We start from the raw sequence: 21,108 nt of genomic DNA on the forward strand, positions 1-21,108 counted from the left end.
TTTTACTAACCTCTTCGATTTCACCTCTATCATCTGCACATCTTTTGTTGACATTCCTTCTGACTTCCGGGGCCTGTTCGTCCCCTTCCTCATTTCCTTCCATTTTCCTCAGTAATCCCTCCCTTCCTCCTTTTTCTTCACCTTCCCACTACACCACGAGCTTACCCCTTCACTACTAATACAACACAGGTACTCCCTTGTCGTTGTGATCCACGAAATTTGAAGTTTTTCCTGGAGTTCCAAACTTTGCAGCCACTTTGACTGTCATGTGTGTGTGTGTGCATTTACCTAGTACCTAGTTGTATTATACGGGAAGGGGAGCTGCTCATAGTGCATCTTTGTATCTTGCAACATCTAATTTGTTCGTAAATTCTTGTATGGTGTTTGCACACACTACTGTCCAATTTATATATATATATATACAGGGTGTTTGGGATAAATTTGATAATTATTTTATCTTCTGTCATTTCAGAACCATTTGAAGGATTTGTGTATTATTGGTGGGTGTGAAAGCTAAAGAGCATGGAAAACTGGAAAGCACCAGAGTATTGGAAGAGAGTGACCTGCATCGTCATGATTCATGCCGGACTCAAAAATTCGGAAATCTTAGCTGCAGCTCAGTGCTCCTTGAATACCGTGAAGGCCATGAGATGTGAGCTGGAGAATTGTGACAGAGATGTGGAAGCAGTGGCTAGCAAGAAGGATCATAGCAGGTATTCTCTGTCCATATGACGAAATTCATTGAGAAGCTGCAAAAAATGGTGTGGCAAGATCAAGGCAAGGCAATGCAGACCTTGGCAAGAGAGATAGGTGTCAGAGTGGCAACTATGAAGAAAGTGCTGAATGAGGATCTTCACTACTCCCCATACAAGAGGTGCAATGGCCAACTACTCACTGCCAAGACCCAAGAGAACCACCTTATGAAAGCAAAGAAACTTCTCAACAAGGTCAAACACCCAGTGAAACCAAGGATGTTCTGGTTCTCAGATGAGAACTTCTGCCAGGACCAGTTGCAAAATGCGCAGAACAGGTGGCCAACCTACAGTCAGCACAAAGTCCCATTCTTTATGAAGACCAAGTTCCCTCAAATTGTATCTATCTAGTTGTATTATACAGGAAGGGGAGCTATTCTCGTAGTGACCCATCTTTGTATCTCACAGCGAAGGCCATGTCATGCCGCCCCACATCTTTGAAGAGGGACTCAGACTCACTTAGATGGCTATACTGAGTTGCTGTCCACTGTTATCAAGTGCTGGGTGGAGAGGGTAGCTGCAGGAAGACCATACATGTGGAAGTAGGACTCAGCTCCATGTCACACCTCCATGAAAACCCATAAGTGGCTGAGAACTTCTATGACTTTACCAGTCCCAACATCTGGACCCCCAACTCGCCTGATTGTATTATACAGGAAGGGGAGCTATTCTCGTAGTGACCCATCTTTGTATCTTACAGCGAAGGCCACGTCATGCCGCCCCACATCTTTGAAGAGGGACTCAGACTCACTTAGATGGCTATACTGAGTTGCTGTCCACTGTTATCAAGTGTTGGGTGGAGAGGGTAGCTGCAGGAAGACCATACATGTGGAAGTAGGACTCAGCTCCATGTCACACCTCCATGAAAACCCATAAGTGACTGAGAACTTCTATGACTTCACCAGTCCCAACATCTGGACCCCCAACTCGCCTGATTGTATTATACAAGAAGGGGAGCTATTCTCATAGTGACCCATCTTTGTATCTCACAGCGAAGGTCACGTCATGCCGCCCCACATCTTTGAAGAGGGACTCAGACTCACTTAGATGGCTATACTGAGTTGCTGTCCACTGTTGTCAAGTGCTGGGTGGAGAGGGTAGCTGCAGGAAGACCATACATGTGGCAGTAGGACTCAGCTCCATGTCACACCTCCATGAAAACCCAGAAGTGTCTGAGAACTTCTATGACTTCACCAGTCCCAACATCTGGACCCCCAACTCGCCTGATTGCAACCCCATGGACTATTATGTGTGGGGCACAGTTGAAAAAGACACCAATCATACCACCTGCAACACCAAGGACAAGCTGATTGCCAGGATCACTCTGGTTTCAGGACTCTCTTGAAGGACACCATGAAAACTGTGTGCTGCAGGTTCAGGTCCTGCCTGGAGGCTGATCTTAGCTACTCCTCATACAAGAAATGCAAGGCCCAACTAGTCACTACCAAGGCACAAGAGAACCACCTTACAAAAGCCAAAGAACTCCTCAACAAGGTCAAACACCCAGTCAAGCCAGGGATGCTCTGGTTCTTCTCAGATGAGAAGAACTTCTGCCAGGAACAGTTGCACAATGTGATGAACAACAGGTGGGTAGCCTAAGTCTGCATGAAGTCCTGCACTTCATGAAGACAAGTTCCCTCAAACTGTGATGGTCTTTGGGTATGTTTCCAGCGAAGGCCATGTCATGCTGCCCCACATTTTGGAAGAAGGACTCAGAATCACTTCAGATGGCTATACTGAGTTGCTGTCCACTGTTGTCAAATGCTGGGTGGAGAGGGTGGCTGTGGGAAGATCATACATCTGGCAGGAGAACTCAGCTCCATGTCACACCTCCAGGAAAACCCAGAAGAGGCTGTCTGAGAACTTCTATGACTTCACCAGTCCCAGCATCTAGCCCCCCAACTTGCCTGATTGCAACCCCATGGACTATTATGTGGAGTGCAGTTGAAAAAGACACCAATTGTACTGCCTACAACACCAAGGATGGGCTGATTGCCAGGATCAAACTGGTGTTCAGGCATCTCTTGAAGGACACTATGAAGGCAGTGTTCTGCGGGTTCAGGTCCCACCTAGAGACTGTGGTGGAGGCTCAGGGTGGCTTCTTTGAGCGAGATGTATTTGGTGAAAGATCCTCTAAAAGATGCACTTTGAATTTTGAAAATACATTAATTATGGCCAAGATATGACGTTTTTCTTTCCTTTCCAAAAAAGTGTCAAATTTATCTCAAACATCCTGTGTGTATATATATATATATATATGGAAATAAAATCTCCTACTGGGATTCGAACCCTCGCCTGAGCTATGATCATGGTTGTCCCATCTCTGTATCTCACCATATCTAATTTGCTCTTAAATTCATGTATGGTTTTTGCACACACTATTGTTTCATCTAGTTTGTTCCATACATCCAGCACTCTGTGGAAAGCTGTTCTTTTTCAGGTCTCTTCTATAACTGTCCTTTTTGAGCTTCTTTCCATGTCCCCTTGTATTTGTCTTATCCTAATTTAGTAAGTCTTCTCTATCAAGGACTTCCATACCTCTCATGATTCAGTGGTCAACAATTCACATCTTTCTCTCCTTTGTTACAGAGTCAGTAATTCTAATTTTGACAATATCTCTTCATAAGACAGTTTTGATAGTGCTGGGACCATTTTCATAGTTGCTCTCTGGATTCTCTCAAATTTTCTTATATTCTTTTTGGTACTGGGTGACCATGGTGTCACTGCATACTCCAATCCTTATCAGAATGACTAGCATTTTCTTTACCATTTCTTCATCCAAGTAAAAGCCACCTTTATTGATCTTAGCAAGTTGTAGATTTCTCTGACTATTTTGTTTATCTGTTTATCAGGGGGCATGTCTTTTGTGATGATTACTCCCAGGTCTTTTTCAGATCCCACTTTCTTTACACCAATTTTATATTGTCCTGATATCCTTTTTTTTACTTTTTCCAAATTCCATTATGCTACATTTCTTAATGTTGAAGTCCACTTCCCACTTCTGACTTCATTCCCAGACCCTGATCAGATCTCTCTTCAGCAAATCACAATCTGTTTCAGTACTCACTTTCTTCAACAGTTTTGCATTGCCTGCAAAGAAGCTCATGTATTCCATCCCCTCGTCCATGTCATTCACAAAAACAGCAAGCATTATTGGAGCCAATACTGATCCTTGTGGAACTTCACTAATCACCTCTTCCCAAGTAAAACTCTTATCTCTGAGCACTACTCTCATTTTTCTTCCATGGAAGAGGTCCTCTACCCATTTCAGTAGTTTACATTGTATCCCTCCTATGGTTTCCAGTTTTCTTAATATTTTTTTTGTGTGGTACTCTGTCAAAGGCTTTTTGTAGATCTAGGAAAGCACAATCAGTCCATACATCCCTTTCCTGTATTGTCTCTAGTAGTCTAGAGTAAAAACAGATCAAATCTGTGGCACATGACCTTCCCTATCTAAATCCAAATTGTCTCAGATTTAGTATATTGTTCTCCTCCAGATGTTTTATCCATCTACTTTTTATAACTTTTCACAAATTTTGGCTACCATGCTTGTAAGGGAAACCAGTCTGTAATTTGTTGGGTCTTCCTTGTTTCCTCCTTTATATATTGGTATGATATTGGCATTTTTCCAGTCTTCTGGTATTTTTCCTTCTTTGAGTGAGCAACTTATGTTATATATTTTGTCTATTAGTTCTTCTTTACAATATTTTAGTATCCAGTTTGCAATTCCATCCAGGCTGTGCAATTTCCTGACATCAAGGTTCATTATTTGGTCCATTATTTCTTTCCATGTTACTATTATTTCCCTCATGGGGAGGGACTTCACTTCTCTTCCTTCATCCCTATGTTGTACATTTTCTCTAGTGAAAACCAACTTCAAGGGTTTGCTCATGACTTCAGCCATTTCTGTATATTCTGTGTATTCCATGTTCCCTTGGTGTAGTTTCACTATTTCCTGTTTGTTTTTTTAGTTTACCATTCACATATCTATAGAATAGTTTTGGCTCATCTTTACATTTTTCTATTATGTCTTTTTCATTGTTTCTTCTTTCCTCCCTGCATTTTTTAAATCATTCATTCCTTTGATATATATATATTTGCCACTAAGTTTTTTGTCTTTTATCCATCTTTTCCAGGCTTTATCTCTTCTATCTTTTGCTTCACTGCACCTTCTGTTAAACCAGCACTTACTATACACCTTTTCTTGTTACAGATTTCCCTCAGAATTATCCATTTTTGTTCTATTTGTGTTTCTTCATTGTAGATTTTTTCCAAACCCATTTTAAGAAGAAATTTCCTAAGTTTCTCATAGTCCGTTTTACAATACAGTCTTCCTTTTCTGTATTTCTCATTTTTCTCTATATTTCCTCCTTCAGTAATATGTGGTCACTCTTCCCAACTGGTGTCTTGTATTCCATTTTATCCACAATTTCAGGTCCTGACATAAATAATAAATCTAGTCTTGATGGTTCTTCATTATTTCTAAGTCTAGTGTTTTCTTTTACCCATTGTTTCTGTATGCTTTATAGTCCTGTCAAATAATTTATTTCCCCATAGATCCTCTCCACCTTTCACCATCACCTCTTACCAACAGTTAAAATCTCCCACAAGTACCACATTTCCTCCATCCTTCATCTCATTTAATGAAAGCCTTGTACCCTATAACATTTTTTATTAGTCTCTCTCTCCAAAACTCTGTTTCTGGGGGCACATAAATCACTACAATCTTTCTACTTTTCATGTCACTATTTTCAACTCTTGTTGTGATCATCTCTACCCTGTTCTCTCCATTTGTAACTTTTGTCACATTTAAGTTTTTCTTAGCCAAGAACATGACTCCTCCACCCTGTTTCTCCTATTTCTAAGCCAGTAATCATAATCCATGTCCAACACTGTTTGGTAATAGTGGACCCCTTAATTTTGTCTCCACAATTCCCATTATGTCTGATTTTTCTTTTGACAAGTAATCATTTAGTTCATTTAATTCTGAGATTAATCAGTCTATATATATAAGCCACTTTTAACTTTCTACTCTCTCCATCTCATTCTCTGATCCTTTTGTTTCTTTTTCTTGACTATGCCATTTTTTCAGTCTCATGTTCAACACTCTCCAATAGAACTTCATTTTCTCTGTTCTTTTCTTGTTTTTTATTTAGCTTCGCTTCTTAATGTCTTTTCTCCTTCACTTTCCTCATCATTCATGTCTCTTTTTATCCATATACTTTTATAGTGTTCACTTGCTAGCTTTCCTGTTTTTGCTAATATTTCTTCCACTGCTATTTATGACCTTAGTTTGATCTTTAGGGGTCGACTTTTTTCTTCTGGACATTTTCCCATTTGGTGCACTTCCTCTATTTCCTTTTCCATTCCTTGCTCTTCATCTTGTACTACTTTTAGAACTTTTCTTGCCAATTCTTTCTCTTTTTTATCTCTCAGGGACCAATTTAGGTTATGTTTTCCCTTTAGACCATATACTACTATACACTTCTTTTTGTTCACTGTATCTCTTACCAGATTTTCTTTTTCTTTGATTACCTGAATGACTGCATCTTTGGCATTCTCCTGCATTTGTTGATGAACAATTTCTTTAAAAATTATCTTATAATTTTCTTGGTCTTTCTTCCATTCTTTCCTGAGTTGTTGTAAATCATCCTCTCCTATATTTCTTCCAGTTTTCTTAGTCAATGCCTTTATTTGTTCATTCACCTCTTTCTTTATGGTTGCACTATTAGTGGTATAATTATTTTTCAACCTCTCATTTTCAAGTTTTAACTCAGCCAGTTCTCTTTTTAATGCACTTACCCTTATCTATTTCAGCATTTGCTTTAAGTCACTCACATATTTATTTCATGATTTGTGTAGTGAGAAGTGTTGTGAAAAGGAAGGTTTTGGGGATATATTTAAATGAGTGCTTAAAGAGTTTTCGTTGGAATGTCAATGCAGAAGTTTTGGAAATCTCAATGCTAGGGTAGGGGATGCTTTTTGTTTTTTGGCTATCTCCATTGCAAGGGGGAAAAAGTCTTTGGTATATGCATGTACTTTTCCCAAATTCCATTATACTATATTTCTTAATGTTAAAGTTCACTTCTCACTTTTGACTCCATTCCCAGACCTTGTCCAGGTCTCTCTGTAGCGATTCACAATCTTTTTCTGTACTTTCTTTAGTAGTTTTGCATTGTCTGCAAATAAGTTCATGTAACATTCTACACCTTCATCCATGTTATTCACATATATAGCAAACATTATCAGAGCCAGTACTGAACCCTGTGGGACTCCATTTATCATTTCTTCCCAAGTAGAGTTTTTTTCTCTAAGCACAACTCTCATTTTTCTTCCATGCAAGAAATCTTCCATCCATCTAAATAATTTTCCATGTTTACCTCCTGGTGTTTTGAGTTTTCTTAATTGTTTTTTGTGTGGTAATTTATCAAACACCTTTTGTAAGTCCAGGAAAGCACAGTTTGCCCATCTGTCCCTTTCTTTCATTATATCTATTAGCCTTGAATAGAAACAGATTTGTGGCACATGATCTTCCCTGTTTAAAATCAAATTGCTTCAGATTTAGTTGTTGTTGTTGTCGTTCCCTAGACTGTCTGTCCGAGCAGTCCCGTCTCCTCAAGGAAGGCCACAGCCGAAACTGGGTTTTCCCACAAATCCTTTATAGAGTGTATGTTGTGTTGTTTGCGTGCATGATTGTGTATAATGCAGTCTTCCATTATGTGTTGTATGGTATGGGGTGAAGTGTTACATCCTGGGCAGCTGTTCACAACACGGTCGTCCAGCCTCTTCTGGTAGCTTAGAAGTGCTGGGTGGTGACCGCATCGCAGTCTGGCCAAGTGGACTCTGTCCTTACGTGGGAGAGAGGATTCAGAAGGGTGGATATCAGGGGGTCTGGCATGCAGCAGTGTGTTGTCTTTCAGTGTGTTAATGGAGCGGTGAGTGATATGATTATGAATATGTTTCCGGAGGCTGGTATTTGGTGGTTGTGGAGGAAGAGAAGATAGTATCTGTGTGTAATAAAGGTCTTTGGGTGTAGTTTTAATGTTTCTTGGTGTGTGTGGGTGTTCTGCTATGTAGTGTAGCGGGTGTGATGTGTTTGTGGTGGCTGCAGCAAGTGTTTGTGTGCCTCTCATGTCGAGGTGGTCCTTGACTTTGAGGACTTTTGTTTCATGGTGTAAATGGTCTGTAGGTGATGTATTTGTGCAGCCTGTAATTGTTTTAAGGGCTTTGTTTTGTATGATTTGAAGGGTGTTGTGGTGTGTCTCACTGAGATTAGGAGCCCATGCAGGACTCGCATAATTCATCACTGAGCGTATGCATTGTTTGTATATTGTTATATTAGATTCTTTGTTTTGTCCAAATGTTGTTCCAGTGATTGACTTAAGTGCGTTAAGTCTAGGTGTGCATTTGTTTTTTATGTTTGTGAGGTGTTGTTTGAAAGACATGGATGTATCGTATGTTACACCAAGAATTTTCGGTGTGTTTGTGTGTGGTATTAGAGTGTTGTTGATGTAGAGATGAGGTATGTATTTGTGTTCTTTTGTCCAGTTGGTGAGAAGTGTTGCTGTAGATTTGGTTGGAGCTATTTTGAGTCTGTTTGTGATGAACCATGTGTTGAGTGTGTCAAGGTAAGGCTGGATTATTTCTGCAGCTTTGTCTGTGTTACGATGTGTGCATGTGATTGTTATGTCGTCTGCGTAGGAAGAGATTTGTATTTCTGAGGTGTCTGGCGTGGGTAAGTCATGCATGTATAGATTAAATAATGTGGGGGATAGAACTGAGCCCTGTGGTACTCCGTTCTTAATGTTTCTGATGTGCGATGATTGGCTTCAGATTTAGTTATATTGTTCTCCTCCAGATGTTTAGTCCATCTACTTTTGATGACTTTCTCACAACTTTTAGCTATTGTACTTGTAAGGGAGATTGATCTATAGTTTGTTGTGTCTTCCTCATCTCTCCCTTTATATATTGGCATGATATTGGCATTTTTCCAGTCTTCCAGTACCTTTCCTTCTTTGAGTGAGCAATCTATTATCTTATATATTTTGTCTATTAGTTCATCTATACATTATTTTAATATCCAGTTTGCAATTCTGTCTGGACCATGTGATTTTCTGACATCAAGGTTCATTATTTGGTCTTTTATTTCTTTCCGTGTCACAATTATTCCTCTCATTGGGGGGAATCTTTCTCCCATTCCTTCATCCCAATTGTGTACATTTTCTTTTGTAAATACAGATTTGAAATGTTTGTTCATATCAGCCATTTCTATATCCTCTGTACATTCCATGTTCCCCTGATGTAGTTTTACTATTTCCTGTTTATTTTTTAGCTTACCATTTACTTATCTATAGAATAATTTAGGCTGACCTTTACATTTGTCTATTTTACCTTTTTCATCGTTTTTTTTTTCTTCCCTGCTAGTAACGTGCAAGACATTGCAAGGGGCAGGTACTTTGGGCTGGAAATTGGGCACTTCACTCTTTTGTATTATTCGTATTTGGCAACTATCCAGTAGGGTGCAACACCATTCCCCACATTATAATTTCTGAATGGTAAGAAAATGGAAAAAGCCTGTGAAAAATATTTTTTCATTCATTTCTTTAAATTTTTGTGAAGGTCACTTTTGAGGCACAGGACAAAGGGGCAGGTGCTCAGGCACCCCTAGCAACCCCCCTTTGCACAGGTCTCTTCCCTGCATATTTTTACATATCCATTTCTTATTTTCTTATATATGTGCCGCTTTCCAGGTTTTTTTCTTTTTTTCCAATCTTTGTCTCATTAATCTTTTGCTTCACACCTTTTCCTGTTTTTGTTTTGGTACTAACTTATCTACTTCATTATAGATTTCTTTTAATATAGTCCATTTCTCTTCCACCTGTGTTTCTTCATTAAAGTGTTCCCAATTCACTTTTTGAAAGAATTTTCTTAGTTTCCCAAAATCCATTTTGTTATACATCAGTCTTCCTTTTCTGTGTTTCTTGTTGCTTCCTAAATATATTTCCTCTTTTATTTAAAACTCAAATAGTATGTGGTCACTCTTCCTAATTGTCTTGTATTCCATTTTATCCACAATTTCAGCCTCTAACATAAATATTAAATCTGGTCTCAATGGTTCTTTGTTATTTCTATATCTGGTATTCTCTTTTACCCATTGAGTCATTGTGTATTCAATGGTCATGTCCATTGGTATGTTTCCCCAAATATCCTCTCCACCCTTCACTGTCATCTCCCAACATATTTCTTAAGTTAAAATCACCCATAATTACTAAATTTCCTCATTTCAGTATTTCATTTAAAGTATGATTTGTGTCTCCCAACATTTTGAAATTATCACTTTCTTTCCAAGAACATGTTTTCAGGGGCACATATATTACCACAAATTTTCTACTCATGTCACTATTTTCAACTTTAATTATAATCAATTCCACATTATTATTTCCTTCTAAGATCTTTGTCACATTTAAGCCTTTCTTAGTCAAAAACATAACTCCCCCACCCTGTTTTTCCTCTCTATTTTTTATCCAGCGATTATATAAACCTTGTCCAACACTATTTGGTAGTAGTGGACCTTTTAATTTCGTCTCCACAATTCCTATCATATCTGGTTCTTCTTCTGCCAGATAGTCATTTAATTAATCTAATCCTGAAATCAGACCATGTTGGTATATGTTAGTTTTATTTTATTTTATTTATTTATCTTTTTTTTTTTCCTGCTCCTCCTTGTTTTCTGTTTCCTGGGTTTCCTTTCTTTTGATATACTATTTTCTCAGCCTCAAGTCCAGCACTCTCCAAAAATTTGCTCTTTTTGGTCTCCATTCTTCACTCGTTTTTTTCATTAGCTTCATTTTTTAGTGTCTTTTCTCTCTCTTTTTGCTCACTGCTCATTCCCTTTTTTATACATATATTCTCATAGTTTTCATTTTTTGCCAACTTTGCTGTTTTTGTTAATACTTCTTCCACTATAACTTGTGACCTTAGTTTAATTTTTAGGGGTCTATTTCTTTCTTTAGAGTATAGTCCCATTCTAAGCATTTCTTCTATTTCTTTTTCCATCTCTTGCCCCTCCTCTTGTATCTCTTTCAGAATTTCTTTTATTATTTTTCTCCTCTTTTTCTCTTAAGTATCTAACTACATTATGTTTTTCTTTAATACCATATACTACTATGCACTTTTTTTTTATCTACCGTGTCCCTGACCCAATTTTCTTTCTCTTTGATTACTTTAATAACAGTTTTCATTGCATTTTCTTCCAGTTGTACAATTTCTTTAAAAACTATCTTTGGCTTTTCCTGATTAACTTTCCGTTGGTTTTTGATTTCTTGAAGATCTGTCTCCTTTATGCTATCTCCAACTTTCTTGGTCACCGGTTTTATTTGTTCTTTTACTTCTCTTTTCAAAGCCTCATTTTTGTTAGTATCTTCATTTCTTATCCTTTCATTTTCATTTTTTACTATGTATGTGTGTGTGTTAATATATATATGAAAAATAAAATTTAAAAATCCATTTTCTTAAATAAGAAAGTTGTGACATTTTATCAACACAGCAGTTGAGTCATGTAGATCTCTTGGGGTCCTGTAGTTCCAGTGGATTCCTGTAGATCCAGTGGAGTTCAGTAGATCTGGTGAAGTCCTGTAGATCCAGTGGAGTCCTGTGGATCCAGTGGAGTCCTGTCATCATAGTTTATCACGCCATTCAAGTGTTCTTTGGTTAATTTTGACCAGGTCAATGTTGTCTAAATTGGTTGAAAGTGGGCACGAGTTTAGGACATGGTTCAATGTTCTGGAGTCCTGTAGACCTGGTGGAGTCCTGTAGATCTGGTGGACTCCTGTAGATCCAGTGGAGTTAAGTAGATTCAGTGGAGTGTTGCAGATCTGGAGGAGTCCTGTAGAGCTAGTGGAGTTCTGTAGCCCCAGTAGATTACTGTAGTTCCAGTGGAGTCCTGTAGATCCTGTGGAGTCTGGTAGATCTGGAGTCTGATAGATCCAGTGGAGTCTGATAGATCTGGAGTCCATTAGATCTAGTGGAGTCCTGTAGATCCAGTGAAATCCTGTAAATCTGGTGGAGTCCTATTGGATCCAGTGGAGACCTATAGATCCAAAGGAGTCCTGTAGATCCAGTGGAGTCCTGTAGATCTGTTCAAGTCCTATAGATCTGTGAAGTCATGTAGATCTAATGAATTTCTGCTGAAGGCACCTATCTTTCAGCATCTACTTTGTTCTTAAATTCTTGTATAGTTTTTGCACACACTATTGCCTCATCCAATTTGTTCCAGATATTTACCACTCTGTGTGGGAAACTATTCTTTTTCATATCTCTTTTATAACTATCCTTTTTGAGCTTCTCACAGTGTGGGACTGTTTCTATGTCACTAGCTGAAAACAGTAGGGAGAGGAGAGCATTTGCGGGTTGTCAACTCTCCATATGTGAAAAAAAAAGTGTAAGAAATACAGCTGAAGTTGATAGAAAGATCTTGAGACCACCTAGAGACCAAGTGTCAGCTCCTTAACCCTTTCACTCCGGGCCAAAATCTCGCGGGCTGCATTAGCTGCCAGACGTGCAATGTTGCGTCATAATACTCCCCTTATAAAAAATAAAGTCACCGCTGTATTGCTCATTCTCTCTTTCACCCGTGAATTTTGATAACCATAGAAAATATGATGAAGCCAGTTTACAGAGTATGGGGGTCACGCAGGTACAACTACAATAAATATAATCAAGGTGCTGACATTGGCATCCTCGCGTACCCACTTGCTCCTCATGACGCCTACGTAGGCGTCATCATATCGAAGGGGTTAAGGCTGCACTTCCTGATGGAAGCAATGGGGTTGATGAGTTTTTAATATGGCCAGCTACCTGTAATGTACTTGAAAGTACTTGGTATTTTTTCCAAGTACTTCGAGTATAAGTAGAACCAATACTTTAAACTCCAAGTATAATTATAAGTGCATAAAATGTATGCAAGTCCAAGTACTAAGTACAAGTACCGTACTTGGACCTAACCCTGGTGTGTGACACCAATGTCTGTTCTGATCTTTTATATTAAGTTATTTTTCTGTTTTCTGAAGATGTGGGTTCAAACATGTTTTGGATAGGTGCGTGTTAATGATATTGCATTACTCTTTAAGTGACAGTACTTTTCCTTGGATTGCTCTAACTGCTTCTTGGGTAGAGGGTGGATTCAATTTAGAATTCATAGTAGTTTTCATAGTTATTCACATTTGTTGTTTCCCCATCAATTCTATCTGAATTTTATTTCCCATTTTTGTGATGTCTGTGGGAAGTTGTTACAGCAATTCTTTTAAATGCACTAGTTTCTATTTGCTTTTCAGTTTATTTCTTTTTTGGAGTGGCAATCTCCAATATGTAGCTGGGTTGTATTTTTTCCTGTATCCTTTTGAAATATATCACTTGCTGGCCTTCTGAATGGCCACTCCTATCACTTCCATTGCCCTGTCTATAGGTAAGAGTTGATAAATTGATCTGTAGCCCAAACCTAAACATACAAGCAGAGGACCTCAAGCCCCTCCCAAGTATGCAACAAAATGCCACAAACCCAAGTAAGCAACAAAACACCACAAACCCAAGTATGGGACAAAATGCCACAAAATCAAACATGTAACATTATGTCACAACCTGAAGCCATAGGCTCTTGCTAGCATGTGACAATTCATTACCATTCAATTTACCCAATAGCCTCTCCCAATTACTCAGTAACCTCCCCCAGATACCTGGTAACCTCCCCAGTTACCAAGTAACCTTCTCCAATGAAGAGCAAGTATGAAAACAAACATATAAAATGCAAAAAGAATCACATTATTTATCAGAAATATTCTTACCCTATCCATAGAGAGAGAATATCCTAAGCTGATAAAGAAGGGTATTGTACCTGAAATCACGATTGATCAAAAATGACTACCTATAGCAAAGACCATAGTAAGGCATATGGAAAATACCTTTAAGAAAATAATAAATGCACAACTAGCCATTGTTTTCAAAGAAATATATATATATATATATATATATATATATACACACACCAACAGCTTTTTCCCCCTTATAAGGGAGGTAGCTAAGTCAGAGACATGTACCTATTCCCACCCATTTCACTCTCTATCACGCTTTCCACCCCTCCCATCTCAGCTCCTCATGGATGACAGGTCATCCCTGCATCCACCAACTACCCTGGGTCAAACGCAATGCAGCAAGACAGCCCATGCACAGCAAGGCTGCTTCACTGAATCAGTGACCCCTCCTCTCTATCCTCTCATGCAGAAAAAGAGAAAACAGGGAGAAATCCCTTCAGGCTGCATCAAAATATCATTCACACATAAGCACTCCCTACCCCTTCATCCCCCATCCCTCCCCTCCTTGCATAGCAGTATCATTCATACACAGTCATTTTCCACTCATCCCTATCTCCTATCTTCTCCTTTCCTTGCTCAATGGCCCCTTCATCCCATCCATCCATCTCATCCTCAGTTGTCCTGTCAAGTTCACTCCATACACCTCTGCCTTCCACATCCCTTTTACTTATATTTCGTGATTCATTCTTTCCATGAGTCCAAACCATCCCAATAATCTTCCATCAGCTCTATCTGCCATCTCCTTTTCCATTCCCACTCTATTCCTCCTCAACTTGTTTCTCACTCTATCCAACCTAGTAACCCCGACCATACTTCTTAGATATTTCATCTCAAACACATTTAAACTTTTCCTCTCTGCTTTCCTTAAATATTAAATATCTGCCCCATACAATACCATCAGCACAATCACCCTTCATACAATCTTCTCTGCATCCATTCCTTATAATACTTTTTAATCCCCCAGGGCATTTACTTGCTTCTCTCAGTCTACAGTTTACCTCCACCTCCACTCCTCCCTTTCCTGCCACATGCGATCCCAAACACCTAAAGCTATTCACTTCCTCCAGCCTCTCTCCTTTTAGACTTACTCCCCACTCATTGCCATCCTCTACCCTTGTACATCTCATCACCTTGCTTTTACCCACATTTACCTTCAACTTTCTCCTATCACATACCTTTCCAAACTCTGTCACTAACTCCCTTAATCCCCCCTCTGACCCTGCCACAAACACAGTGTCGTCAGCAAACAACTGGCTCACCTCCCACTTTTCACCATTTTTTTTAAACAATCTACAGTCCCCTGCCCATTACCTTCCCCTTTACCTCCTGCACCACCCCATCCATGTGTACACTGAACAGCCCTGACACAGTTCCACCTTTATCTCAAACCACTCGCTCTCTCCATCTCCCATTCTAACATAGGCTCTACTACTCTTGTAAAAACTCTTGACTGACATTAACCACTTCAATACGGGACTTAAATCTCGCGGGCAGCAGCCAATGCCAGCCGTACGACGTAACGAAATAATATTCGCATCATAAAATATAGTCGCCGCTTATATCGATCGTTCTCTCTTTCACCCGCGAATTTTGAAAACCACAGAGAATGGGATTAAGGGCGCATTTGGGAGAATGTAAAAACACAGGGGCGACTACAATAAATATAATCAAGACGCCGATATGGCAGCGTCGCGAATCCACTTGCTCCTCATGACGCCTACGTGTGCGGCACCGTATGGAAGGGGTTAACAGCTTTCCCCTGTTCCCATATATCTGCAAAAACTCCCACAGTGCCTTCCTGTCCGCTCTGTCATAAGCCTTTTGCAAATCCATGAAGGCCCCAAAAAACATCATTACCTTTTCCTAAAGCTTTCTCATATACCTGCCTTAGCACACAAATTGGATCCACACAACCCCTACCTTCCCTAAACCCACACTGTTCCTCACCAATTAATCCCTCTGTTCCTCTCCTAATCCTATCAATCAAAACCCTCTCATAAAGCTTCCCAATTACACTCAACAAACTAACCCATCTGAAACTACTACATTCACATTTGTCCCTTTTTCCCTTGTAAAGTAGAGCTATACAGGCATTCTTCCAGTCCTCTGGCACTCTACCCTCCCTTAGACACACATTAAACAACCTCACCAGCCAGTCCACTATTACTGTACCTCCCTCTGCATGACACCCATCTAATCCAGGAGCCTTACCTGTTCTCATTATTTTCAGAGCTATTTGCTCCTGACCTTTTCTTAGGTTTCCACCAGTTTCCTCTCCCATCACCATCATTTTCTTAGTGCCTTCCACTGCTATCATCAATCCCTCTATCCTCCACATTCACCAGCTCTCTAAAATACTCTGCCCATCTTCCCCTTACTGCCTCTTCTTCTGTTAAGATCTGCCCATCAGCATCTTTCAACTTTTCTTCTCTACTAGACAAACATGTCAACAAATTAGTCAGAGAAACTTTCAACCTAATGAGATCAATGAAAGTAGCCTTTGACTACACGGATGAAGAAATGGTAAAGAAAATACTAGTTACACTGATAAGACCAAAATTGGAATATGCAGAATCACTATGGATACCTAGTTTAAAAAACATAAAGAAACTAGAAAGAATTCAAAGAGCAATGACAAAGACGGTACCAACACTTTGCAATTTGACATACGAACAAAGATTGGATAAACTAAATCTACCAACCCTGGAACAAAGAAGAGAAAGAGGTGATTTGCTGACCATCTACAGAATTATGAAAGGGATGGAAATTCTTGATAGGGATGACCTACTAAAATGGGACAGAAGAAATACAAGAGGACATGAGAAGAAACTTAAGAAGGACAGTTACAGAAGAGATCTGAAAAAGAATAGCTTCCCACACAGAGTAATAGATATCTGGAACAAAGTGAATGAGGGAACAGTGAGTGCTAATATACATGACTTTAAGAGAAAACTGGATGTGGAATGATACAATCGCGGGTCACTATGAGCATAGCTCTCTTCCTGCAAAATACAACTAGGTAAATACACATGAACTTCTTTGCAGATGATGCAAAACTACTAAAGAAAGTAAGTACAGAAAAAGATTGTGAATTGCTACAGAATAGAATCAGAAGTAGGAAGTGGACTTCAACATTAAGAAATGTAGTATAATGGAATTTGGAAAAAGTAAAAAAAAGAATATCAGGACAATATGAAATCAGTGCAAAGGAAGTAAAGAAAGTTGGTTCTGAAAAGGACCTAGGAGTAATCATCACCAAAGACATGTCTCCAGACAATCAGATAAACAAAATAGTCGGAGAAACCTACAATTTGTTAAGATCAATAAAGGCTTTTAATTACTTGGATGAGGAAATGGTAAAGAAAATATTAGTCACACTGATAAGACCAAGATTGGAGTATGCAGCAACACAATGGACACCCAGTACAAAAAAGAATACAAGGAAAACAGAAAGAATCCAAAGAGCAATGACAAAGATGGCTCCAACACTTTCAAAACTGACATATGAGCAAAGATTGTCTAAACTGGAATTACCAACCCTGGAACAAAGAAGAGAAAGAGGTGATCTGTTGGCCATTTATATAATTATGAAAGGCATGGAAGTCTTTGATAGAGTATACTTAAATTGGGATAGAAGAAACTGTTCAACATGACTGGGGTAAGACAATCACACTACCAATCTATACAGGAAAAGGAGACTCATGACAGTGTGGTAATTATAGAGACATCTCTCTCATTAACCACAAAGCTAAACTTTATGAAAGAATTCTTGAAAAGAGACCAAAAAACAGTAAAAGACCTGAAACTAACAGAAGAACAGTTTGGATATAGAAAGGACAGTACAGTAGTGCATCAGATCCTATTTTCGTTTTGAAAATGGTAATGGAAAAATGCTGGGAGTTCAACAAAAATTTATAATGCTTTCATACCCAGGGCAATGGGTAAGTTGCAGGAATGACCTGTTATCCAGGAGGAGGTAAGAGAAGAGGGAGGGGGGAAGGGAGGGAGGGGGAAGGGAAGGAGGGGTGGTTATTTGGGAGTGAAGTGGGTGGGGATGACTTTTGGCTTTAGCTACCTCCTTTGTATGGGGGAAAAAACTTTTGGTATATGTATGTATCATGAAACAGTATGAAGAGAGACTGGGAGTTAATAGAGATGGAGATGTATTAGTGTATTCATATGACATAGCCTGCTGGAGAGTACAGTTGGAGGAAGCCCTAAATTGTTGGAAAAGATGCTTTAAGGAAGTAAAGTTAAGAATTAATATTAAAAAAAACTGAAATACTAACTGTTGCAAAGGAAAATGACGATACTGTAAAAATAGACTGAAAATGTTAAAGAACCTGGGTGTGCTAAATATCTGGGTTGTGTGTTCACAAAAGATGGATATAAGAAGACATAAGAGATAACTGAAAGAATATCAAGGTACAGTAGGAGAGTATGTGCCCTATATCCTATCCTAAAGGATAAATATATTCCAATACAGACAAAGAAAGCAATATATAAATCAGTCTTGATAGCAATGTCAATATATGCTTCAGAGAGTTTGACATTAACATCACAAGACTGGAGAAGAATTCAGTCAGCAGAGATGAGAACCCAGAGAGCAATAGTCAATAAAACTAGAAGAGATTAAATCAGAAATAATGAAATAAAAGAAATATTTGGAGTAACATCAGACCCATCACCCAGGAGAAGCCAAGAAAAGAGGGAGGGTGGGGTGATGAATGGGAGTGGAGTATGTGGGGATGAAATGGGTGGGAGTGGATTTATGACTTTTGACTTTGGCTACTTTCCTTGTAAGGGGGAAAAAGCCCTTGGTATATGTAACATGTGATTGAAGCAAAATAGAAAAAGCACAACTGAGATGGCTTGGACATATAGAAAGAATGAGTGAAGACAGAATTACAAAGAAAAGATTGAACTGGAGACCAGAAGGCAGAAGATCTTGAGGAAGACTGAAGAAGAGATAGAGGGATAGAGCGGAGGAAATCCTGGAGGCAAATGGGCTAGGGACATTGGAGGAGATGAAGTAGGAAGGAAGCTTTGTAAGGACTGCCTGGAGAAGGGTGCTGGCCTGCCTGACAGGCTAAAAGCCTACCTGGGAGCAGAAGTAAGTGCTGGAAATGAATTAGAAGACGAGGGAAAAAAATACTCTTCCATGGAGGTAAGTGAAATTGTAATTGAGTTGAAAAGATTTAGAGGTTTAATTTCTTCCCATGAGTCAAGACTACATGATCTAGAGTGATAACTTGAGCAAGAAACAGAAATAAACTTGGCTTAGTAAGCAGATTGATAAACTAAGAAGGGAAAATGAAACTTTGACAAACGAAAGAGAAAAATATTCTTGGCACTATGGAGAAAAGCAAGGATAGGCCAACAGCAATAAAGAAGAGATAACCTAGAAGAGGGAGTAGTGATGGTTGGAAGAATAAAAAGAAAAAGAAAAAGAAGAAGAAAAAAAAGAGGGAGAGAGAGAGAGAATCTCTTGTTAAAGATGTAGTTGACAAGACTAGATGTATCATACTCTCTGGTTGACAAGAAGACCACATCACCTCAAGGAAGTTACCCCAGGAATAAGAGGTGCAAAAGGTTAGGCAATTACCTCTACGATTCTATGGAAAGACTCTGATGTAACAGATCAAACTGATAGCATATCTAGGTTAGGTCAGTATACAAGGAATGGCATCATCCAATGAAAATGATATTCAAGTCACAAGCCATGACAAAGTAATCAGAAAGTCTTTGAAGTTAGCATGAGAGGAAAAGTTAAAAAATATTTGAATTAGGAAAGGTGTAAATAAGGAGGAATATGCAAAGACACAAAAGCTCTTACAGGAAACCACAGCCAAAAATAAAATGAGGGTGGAAAAAGAAAAACAGCAGAGTTTTTTACGTTGTATATCACAATGTGAGGAAATGTTTTTATAAACGAGGACAGACAGTTAGTCCATGGGTACTACCTCACCTCTCTCACCAGGATGTCTCCATGTCCCCCATGTTTCCCACCTATATATTCTGCACCTTTGCATCTTTCACTATGTATTATTTGCACTGAAGATGTGAATATACGAAAGCGCTCTGCTTTAATAGTTTTTCTTCGTGGTAAACCTTGCATATATATATATATATATATATATATATATATATATATATATATATATATATATATATATATAAACGATATTGTAAAAGAGACACTACATGGAAACTTAGGGTAGTGTATGCTAATGTTGATGGGTTACTATCACCGAGGTTAGAGATGACTACTTTAGGAAAAACGAGACTGATATTTTGTGTTCAGTGGAGATTGAACTCACCAAAAAATGTTTATCTACAGTTGAGGAACAATAGATACACCTTCTGGAGAAGTGACAGAGAAGATAAAATGGGTGGAGAGGTCATGTTTGTTGTGAGAAGTGATTTAAAAGTGGAAGAAGCAAATCTAAGTGAGGCCATGGCTGAAGCAAACCATCTGAAAATTAGAACTTGAGGGCATTCCCCCAGCTTGGAATGAAGCTGTATATCAAGAAATATTATCAGACACAACTTTTCTTCTAAGGGGAACTATTGGACAAAGTAGCAATTTAGTCCTTATTGGAGATTTCAATTGCAGTGAGGTCAACTGGGAGGAATGGGAAGCAAGTGGCAGAGCAAATCCCTTGGGAATATCCTGTTAATTATAGCAATGGAGAACACAATGACTTAGTGTGTAAAGGAAGTGACTCCAGTAAGAGATGACATTCCCACAAGATTAGATCTGCTACTAAGCAAAGAGAGATACATCATCGGCTCCCTGTACTACCTTTGCACCATAGGAAAAAGTGACCATGTAAAAATTGAAATTCACCCACAGGATGAGGGACTAGAGCCAAGGAATGAATCAAACAGACAAGGAAGACACAATTTTGGGAAAGCAGATCACTTAGGGTTGAAAAAACTCTTTGACAAAGAAAACTGGGAGGAATTCGTGAATACCATAGGAATAACAAGGAAATGGGAAATCTCTCTCAACATTTATAACCTGGGAGTAAATGAACATGTGAGACTGCAAAAAAAGGAGGAAAAGAAGAACAAAAGAAGAACAAAGAAGAACAAAAGAAGTTTACAAAGAAGCTGAAATTACTTGAATTAGCAAAGAGGAAGAACTCAATTTTGAAAGAGGTGTGGTAGATAAATGCAAAGGTAAACCAAAACTGTTTTACAGGTCAAATCTACTGTGTGAAGCAAGATGCAGCACATCCACACTTGGACCAAAAAGGTGAAGCAGTTTTACTCCCACTACTTAATTACATAGCAACTCTCCCTCTACTGAATTCATTTATCATCCATTTACAACCCTTCTCCATTCACATCTATCTCTTGCCTTCAGAAAGACAGTGGAAAGAGTAAAAACTAATCTCAAGAATTTTCTTGAAATTAATATAATTAGTGATTTATCACTTTCAATGAACCATATATCATGTGGCCTATAGTGTGTGTACCACATC

The 21,108-nt window shown here is 38.8% G+C and overlaps 1 protein-coding gene across 5 annotated transcripts in view; it reads right to left on the reverse strand.

Moving 5' to 3' along the window:
* LOC143034985 (nuclear receptor subfamily 2 group C member 2-like) overlaps window positions 1-21,108 on the reverse strand; it is a 340,734-nt gene that overhangs the window by 32,963 nt on the left and 286,663 nt on the right. The gene's annotated exons all lie outside the window — the stretch shown is intronic.

The sequence above is a fragment of the Oratosquilla oratoria genome, chromosome 18 (genome assembly GCF_046742065.1).
Source record: "Oratosquilla oratoria isolate Oo_2021 chromosome 18, ASM4674206v1, whole genome shotgun sequence".
NCBI classification, from domain to species: domain Eukaryota; kingdom Metazoa; phylum Arthropoda; class Malacostraca; order Stomatopoda; family Squillidae; genus Oratosquilla; species Oratosquilla oratoria.